The sequence below is a fragment of the Meleagris gallopavo genome, chromosome 1, assembly GCF_000146605.3.
Source record: "Meleagris gallopavo isolate NT-WF06-2002-E0010 breed Aviagen turkey brand Nicholas breeding stock chromosome 1, Turkey_5.1, whole genome shotgun sequence".
NCBI classification, from domain to species: Eukaryota; Metazoa; Chordata; class Aves; order Galliformes; family Phasianidae; genus Meleagris; species Meleagris gallopavo.
Window position 1 is genome coordinate 25,151,431 of NC_015011.2, and position 8,866 is coordinate 25,160,296.

General features: G+C 37.5%; 1 long non-coding RNA gene across 3 annotated transcripts in view; it reads left to right on the top strand.

The window, feature by feature from the left end:
- Window positions 1–8,163, top strand: part of LOC109365792 — a 12,752-nt gene extending 4,589 nt beyond the window's left edge. For all 3 annotated transcript variants that reach the window (XR_002111505.1, XR_002111511.1, XR_002111506.1), the window contains exon 4: window positions 8,026–8,163. This is a non-coding gene — a long non-coding RNA (uncharacterized LOC109365792). The remainder of the gene's footprint in view (window positions 1–8,025) is intronic.
- The last annotated feature ends 703 nt before the right edge of the window (window positions 8,164–8,866 follow it).

Consider the following 8,866-nt stretch of genomic DNA (forward strand, 5'->3'; position numbering starts at 1 on the left):
TTTTTTCCCCAGTTGTATGAACTGTTTCAGGGGAATTAACTGCTTTTCAGCTTTACTTATATTTGTTCCTTTCTTATTTTGGGCAGCCCCTTAAAGGTTACCCAAGCATTTTTTAAAACTTTTTCTAAAACATTTCCCAGGTGGCATTAAATTAAATTCTTCACTGAATGCCAATAGATTAGATCTACTGTATTTCATTTGCCTAGGAAGTAATCTATCTTATCAGAAAAACAGATCAAGGTAGTCTGGCAAGACAAGCCTTTGGAAAACCCGTGTTGCATTTTATGCTTTATTTCTTTTTCCTTAATTATTCCTTCAAGGTTTTTCCTGTAGTCTTGAATAATATTGCAATAAGAATAATAGGCCCCCAGTGTTCAAGCTACTCTGGGTCCCTAACGTCATCTAAAATATAAGGGCCCTATTTGCTGATCTCTGCCCGGAGCTTCTTTATTGCTCTTGACAGATGTATTCAGACCACTGCCACTGTATCTCCACTGCCATGTACTTACTTATTTGGTGTTTTGGGATAGAAATGTTCAGGCCTACATAACACAGCGGCATTGGGCTTTTAGCATGACTCTCAGCCTGGATATTCTAATTTCCATCTTGCCCTTGCCTCCCACAGTCAGCACTTCCGTCCCTGCAGAAAATGAACAAGACATTTGATTCAGAGTTGATGCCACACTTGCATTTTTTCTTGACTTCTTATCCATTACACTGTTTAGAGCATCTCCTTTATTGTCTGTTGCATTTAAACATACATGGCTAGGGAAAATTAAAAAATTAAAAAAAAAAAAGAAAAAGAATGTTTGTTCTGTTTGTTGTAATTTACAAGGCCTAATTCAGCTTGACTTTTGGCACTTATCTCTAGCTCTCTATTTCCTGGCCTCTCAGACATAGTATACTCCCTGTCCCTTTAGGCTATCTGCATATTTCTCCTGCCCTTTCAGAAGTGGCTATTTATCCAGTCAGCTCTGGAGTCCTTCCCTACAAGATTTTACCCTTGATTAAGATGCAAGTTCCAGACAGTTTTCACACCTTTGATTTAAAGAAATTTCACGCCTCCTCCACATTAAAATCCCTAAGCTCTTTAATCCAGTTGACCTCATTAACTAGTTTCCTTAATTTTTCGAAGTTTATCCTTTTGAAATTGAGATCCTTACAAGCTTGGATGCAGCTGCGTTGGTGGGGGTGGAGGATGCAATGTGGTGCAGCTGCTGGTGCTGGCATGTCAGTTGGTGCCCGTGATGCTCCAAGTGTTGTTAATAGAAAGGGATGCCACGCTCCCCTCAGATCCCCCTCCAAGCTACTTCTCTTCCAGTTAATTAAACAGAATAAATCAGTGATGATTTGATAATAGGTTATTTTCTACCAGCTTTTTCTTAATGCCCTCTTTGCAAAAAAAATCAAGATACAAGTGAATAATCCATTGCCCAGAAGGAAGAGGACCCTATCCTGTTAAATCTGAGCTCGTTGGCCTATACTCAAACCACTTTGGCTGCTCACCACCAAAGCGATTCTGATGATAAAAAGTATTTTTCTATATTCCTTTTCTCTTTACAGACTGTCATGTCATTAAATACAGATTTCCACAGCAATGTTTTAATTATTTTATATATTGCTACTTACAAGTATGTACGTTAGTAACAGTGTTTTACTCTGGGATCTACTCTATTTATCACATGCATACACTTTTTGTAAGTACATAGTCTCATAAGCTATGTTAACAGCTCCAATTCTCTCACTTCATTTCTCAGGTTCAATTTATTATCATCCAGTTTTTCTGTTGCTTCATATTAAATGGTGATAATTTTTTAAATAGGGAACTACAGACTTTCCAGTATCTGTTTCAACTGCCGAAATGCTTACATCTTCCTTAGTTAGTACACCACTGGTTATTATCACCCTTACTGATACTTATGTCCTTCTGTATTACATTGCTCATGATTGTAGCCACTTTTATTTCATTTTATCCTCTGCTTTATCGATTTTGTTATTGATAATCACAGTAAAATCAGGAAAATTTCTTCCTTATCTGTTACAGAACTTAGCTGACTTATGATCCAAGACACTAAGGGTTTATACTAGAAGTCTGTCCAAGGTGAAAGTTGTCACAAAAAAACAATGCATTGGCAACTGACGTAAATATTACTGCTGATTTATTATTCTACCTACTAATATTGAGAGACAACATTATCTCTTAAGAACTGATGGGTAACAAGATTCCTAAATCAACACAAACGTAAAACCCAAAGATGTTATTGCCCCTAGTTCTGCCTGAGAACTAGGAGTTGTTTATTCCTGTACATTTTGTTGTGCTCTCTCTACCTAAATGTCACAAGCAAAGGGACCTTTGCTTTTTCTCTTGGATTGGCTTCTGTACACCTTAAAATGTCTCTGCAAGCAAAAGATTTTCACTGGTCTTTATCAGTATTTTTTCTCTTTTGTCTTAGTCTCACTCTGTCAACCAGAGGCAACTAAAACACAACTTAAGTACTCATGGCTGTACCGATATAATAACAATAATAGCAGAAAGATGTAACCCCACAAACTTCCCTTCCCTGTTGTTAGTGTTTAAATGGCTCAGCCACTATGCGTATGTGTTTGCCAGATCAGACTCTGGAAGTCAGAATGTACACCATCCATTAGCTGTCAAGCTCCCCTGTGTTAGATACCAGCCCCAAGGGAATAACTAAAGCACAGCAGAGCGAATCTAACAACAAAATGAAATGTGCTTGTGCAGTTGCCTGTGAAGATGGGCATCCAGTTCAGTGAGTATAGCCCTGTGTTGCAAAGAACAGGATAGTGGCATGTGTTCTTTTATGTGGGGCAAGCAAACAAGAACATTTGTATGTTGGTACTGCTCTGATTCTATGAAGTATAGGGAAAGATAAAAGTACACAAGGCAAAGCATGTGTCTTCCAGGCACAGTCATGCTGTGGAGAGAAGTAGTTTATCCCTGCTGGGTACATCCATCATAATCCAGAGCCTGGAAATATGTTATTAGAGTGCATTCATTCCAGAGATTATGCTATGTATATATGCTGTTTACGTTGATTTGCTTCTGTGATCCTTTCCTATCATTTTGCCAGTAATGAGCATGCTCACCTGCCTGAAGTTAACAAACTAATTTTTCAAATATAAGGAAGAGTCAAAATTACCCCAGTGCTTCCTCATAGCTTGATGGCTGAGCCAAAAAAAAAAAACAGGTTAGAAGAAAAATGGCTACAAAACTGGGGTTAATGTCTCACTCACTTTTAATCCCTGAAAATCCAGAAAATAACAGCATGAAGACTGAGGTGTATCCATAATTTAGTTAGTGTTACCCATTACTGATTTATCATAAATCAAGTGGAGACTTTAGCAACTGAGTGTTTTAACAAGAGCATTCCATAGGAGATAAACATGCTAGGACTTCTTATTTATGACATACATTTGCAAACAGGCAAATTGATGTGCGCTTCTGTCACTTTGTCTCCTTTTTTTCAATGTGTCTCTTGTTAGTTATTTAACTGGATCTCAAATAAGTTCAAGTTTCAACTTATCCTGGGAGAGAAAATAAAAAGGTTCATAGGAAACTAGTATGGAACAGATGTTACAAAATTCATGGGATTGTCTTCAGATGGGGAAGTGCTGAGGAGGGAAATGCTGTTTCTTGGGACTGGCCATTGCTTGTTGCTTTGAATTTGCAGAGACTGGGAGATAAGAGATCTGCCAAAAGAATCAGCTGTTGGAACAGGGAGCTGCCAGTCACAGCTTTCCTCTGTATCATTTTGCTCTCTTACCTGATCAGTGAAGATGCTGAAAGACAAATCAATCAACTTAATAATTACTGTTACTTCTTGGTTCCCAGAACGCAAAGTGTAGATAATCCCTATCCAAAATATTAAAATGAAGAGCACTCAAGTTAAGCTCTTTTCCCAAAAATGTATATTGCATCCACACTTGTCTTACAGGGAGAGACGCAGAAAATCAAGAGATAGAGGGGTTTGCTATTCTGTATGGAATGAATGCTGAAAGACTGAGAGCTGTGAAACACTGATGAATACCTTTATTTTCGTTTTTCCAAAGGACCCAGGAAATTAAAACCAACCCATGAAAATAGCTCATATTTAACTTATCTGTAAATAAAAGTAAAGGCCAGTTTCTATACGCATCTTTTCAGATCTGTGAATCAGTAGTCAGGAGTCCAAATGGCAAAAGTCTGTGCCCAAAATGACAATGTCCTGAAACACACAGGTGTATTCTTTAATGTACAGTATTGCTTTAATACTGATTCTGAGCATAGGAAATATTGGTAAAGCCAAGCTTCTGGTAGCATGATTAATACTTTCAAGTTGACAGTGTAGAAGTAAGCATAAGCAACAGTTAAACAAACGACTAGGGCTCACATGTACAGACAATATTCTACTACAGCTTTTAACTAATCATTGAATAAAACAAAGCTAGTTTATTGCTTTGAGCAAAATAATCTTTCTAACATGACTCTTAAGCAACTCAGTAAATCACTCCTCAGTAATTTCTTTATCTAACTGGCTCAGTATTCTTGATAGATTCCTGATAGCCCTAAGAAATATTTGATCAGTGGGTTGCCTACGTGTATAATCTTTACTTATTTGCTACACTAGTTTATCTCATTTTTCCCTAACTGAAATCCCATTTTATTACTTCATTGTGAAACATTTTCTCAGTGCAGAGGCTGAATTTATTAGACAGATTAGACTCCTACAGCCCTCTGAAGGACTGAGCATTATGTTGTGATTATGTGACAAATTATACTAGAGAAATGCCTTTGCCCAGTACTGCATTCTTCCTAAACATCTACACTATACAGGGGTGGTCATGAAGCCTTGTCTTTAAAACAGAAATATAGTTTACGCTCCCCATTGGACAAGGAGGAAAGAGAGGAGCTGAGGTGAGGGCTCTGTGGTTTATAGCATTGCTGTTTGTGAGCCAGAATGCTGAAGCATTTTAGGAGACAGCAGTTTTTTAAAGAACTGCCTAGATGCAAATAAAAGTCACCGGTGGCTAAAAATGACAAACATGTCTAAGCAGGTTAACTCTTCGAGTGATATGAGATTTCCAGCTACTACAAATAAGACAGAAGAACGGAGCTGCAGACTCGTGCACATAGGCTATATTGGATTTTGCCCTTACATTTTCCTAATGACTACATGCTAAGTAAATAACAAAGCAGCTACTTCAAGGCACATCTCCTACATGGCAGGAGAAAGGTTAACGTTGCATATGGTAGTTTCTGTCTTCTGCCAGTACTGAACAGTTTACTTTCACTAAAGTTAAACAAAATTGTCATCCAATTAATGGCCTGAGTTTCAGATTGCCTCCGGTATTGTACTTGTTTTAGAATTAAATCTAACTACACCATCAAATCTAATACATGGTTGATCTGGGGTTTGGAGGGAAATCATTTGCTGAAAGATTGGTTAATGGTGAGTTTACTCTTGGAAAAAAAGAAATAATATCTTGCATCATTTGATTAGTTTATTTTCAAAAGTAAAACATCTTTTCAAAGTGATCTGGAACCAAAGTTGCACACACCAAATGCAAAGATCCTTAAAAAATTCATGGCCCCTAAAACTCAGATCAGAATAAGGAAATACGTAACTACTATAGAACATTTTCCTGCACTTCTGTGTCATTAAAAATAAACACTTCTAAAGTGCTATATTAGATTAGCAAAGTTAGAAGTTAGAAAGAGATTAAGAACCTGGACTCATACATACTTATACTGGATAGATGTAGTCTTGATAGTGGAAAATGTTCTGTAAGGAGAAAGTAGAATGCAAAATATACCTACAGTTTTTAGAAAATCCATTAATTACATTGCTGCCACTGTGAAGTTAGTAAGAGTAAAAATTATTAGGTAGCTAACTATCCATAGGGATATTTACTATTTTTGATGAATAATATGGATACTTAGAATTCTGTTAGCATAAAATGACTCACTGACATAAGTACTGAATCTGTCAGTAGAGGTTTTGACATTAAAAAGGAGTTCCTGGACTAAGTGACTTCATTCGTTATCTAAACTAAGATAAGAACACAAACGAAACCACAAATGCTGCTCTCTTAAATTCTAAGTTTAGTTATTTTGTTTTGAAAGTTTTTTTCTGATCTATTTTAGTTCCGTCCAAGGGAGAAATTAGTGGAAATCCCAAGTTGTTGTGAAAGGAACAACACCCCAAATTAAGCTTAAATTTCCAAATTAGATTTTGAGTGTAACAATTGTTTTCTAGAGATCCCATTAGGTTCACATTGGCGCACTTCCAAGACTGTCAAGGTCCATCTGGATGGCATCCCTTCCTTCTATTGTGCCAACTGCACCACTCAACATGGTGTCACCAGCAAACTTGCCAAGAGTACACTCCATCCCACTGTCCATGTCATTGATTGAGATTTCAAACCCAAGACAGACCTCTAGGGGACACTATTTGTCATTGGCCTCCACCTGGATGTAGGCTGTGACCATCCAAACAACACTTTATCCACTGAATAATCCAGCCTTCAAATCCATATTTCTCCAAATTAGAGATAAGGGTGTGGTTCAGTACCATGTCAGAGGCCTTGCACAAGTCCAGGTAGACTACTCAGTTGCCCTTCATTTGTCCACCAATGCTGTCAGTTCATCATAGAAAGCCACCAGACTGGTCAGGCATGATCTGCCCTGGGTGAAGCCATTTTGAATGTTTTGGATCGCCTGTTCATACCTCATGAGCCTTAACATATCTTCCAGGAGGATCCATTCCCTGCTCTTCTCAGACACAGACCTGTGGCTCACAACCTGTAGTTTCACAGGTCTCCCTTTCTATAATTCTTAAAAATGGGAATGATATTTCCCTTTTTCCAGACGCTAGGGACTTCTCCTGGCAGCCATGATTTTTCATATATAATGGAGAGTGTCTTGGCAACCACCAGCCTGTTCCTTCAGGACATTGGGATGCACATTGTCCACCCCAAAGACTTGTATACATTCAGATTCATGTGGCAGTCTCTGACTTGTTGCTTTTACAATTGGAGTAATTTAACTTGCCCAAACCCTACCTAAAGGGACATGAGGGGCATGGGAGACTGGCAATGAAGACTGAGGCAAAGAACACATTGAGTACCTCAGTCTTCTCAGTGTCTGCTGAACCAGCTCTTCCTTTTCATTTATCAAGGCCTGTCTCTTCTGACCAAAGTATCTAAAGAATCCTTTTTTCTATCACGTCTATTAATTTTCATTCAAAAATGTAAATTTCTTGCTTTCTATTACTTCTATTTACATTCTATTACTTTGAAGAATACTCTAGGAAATATCAGCTGTAAAGACTCATAAACAGATAAAATATCCTTATATTTGTAAATATTATTAACTTAGAAATAATTGCCAGCTCCTAATTTGGGACTTTTATGACTACTTTTTCCTCTTCTGTTGTGAAGAAGAAAACAAGAAAAAAATAATCCCTGTATTTTTGGAATTGAACCCATCTGATTAGTTTTCTGGGTGCAGATGCTGCTCCTCAAATGAAGAAATGTGCTACATGCAGCATCTCACGCATCAGGAGATGCTATATTCATGGGAGCAGTTGGTTACAATTACTTCGCGAATTGTATCTTGTAGAGTCCAATGTTTGCTGATGGTAGAGAAGGAGACAAAGGCTGAGAAAGGCTTGCAGATTAATGGTGTCAGCAGAGGCTTAGGAAGATCGAGCACATAGACAGAAAGAGAGCATGCCATGTTCATGGAGTCAACCCAAGGTTAGTGACTGCCACTAATGCTCACCAATGCTTTGTGCAAGGAATGATTGGTTGCAATTGTACAATTTTCTGTTGACACGTCTGTCCTAGCTGGCCTGTTCTTCCCACATGCAGTGTAGTTAGTCTTCCACAAAAGATATAAATTAGCAAAAATTGTATGTTTACCATTACAACTGTGTTTGGCATTCCCTATGGTGGATTCTAACGTTTTAAAATCAATTTCTGCTTTATTCTGGTTATTCTAAATGTATATCTCTATCTGCACAGAAATAAGAAGTGGAGAAAAAAAATGGTTGCTATACAACCTATAGACCAAATGAAGCTGGCTTTCTACAATACAAGGAACACCAACAATCAATATCCACATTGATAAAATAAAATCCAGATTTCCACTTCTTTCTTAATGATCAGTTAATAATTGCATCAACAATTTCTTTCTTTAGTTTTGACTGTACTCGTAAGCTTTATCAGACGTTAAGGTCTTCAGATAAGTTATGTAACACTGTGTTAAAAGAACAAAAGGCATTCAACATGCTGTCCTTGACAGAACGGATTCAAGTTCTTACATGTCTATCTCAGTTGAAACTTTTGCTTCAAGGAGCAGGCAGATTTTAATTCTGACACATGTAGACCTTGTGCATCTGTACATTTACTTTTTGATTTGGCATTGCAAAGATAGTGCCATAACAAGACATAACACTGTAAATAAAAAAGCAAGGGAAAAGGGTGTTGAGCATTTGACAGGACAAGTATCACATTCATTGCTTTAGTGCAGCAAGCACAACTTTGTTCATAGTGATGTGATATACAAACACAGCTCTCATCTTGAAAGAACCAAATGTTGTTTTAACATAGTAAGAGTGAGGCACAGAATGTAATACCTATGATCATTTTTTTCCCTTCATTTATTTATTTAGTTTCAGAACATGCCAATTTCAAGATTACTCTGCCACGAAACACCTTATTCTCCTAAAGAGATCTGGGCTACAATGTGTTTGTACCTATCCCAGTGTCTTCTTGCTTACCAACTAAAATTTGCTTTTATTTGTTATTTTTTTCTTACTGTACATAGCTCATTCTGTAGCCACTCCAATGTTCCCGGCTTAAA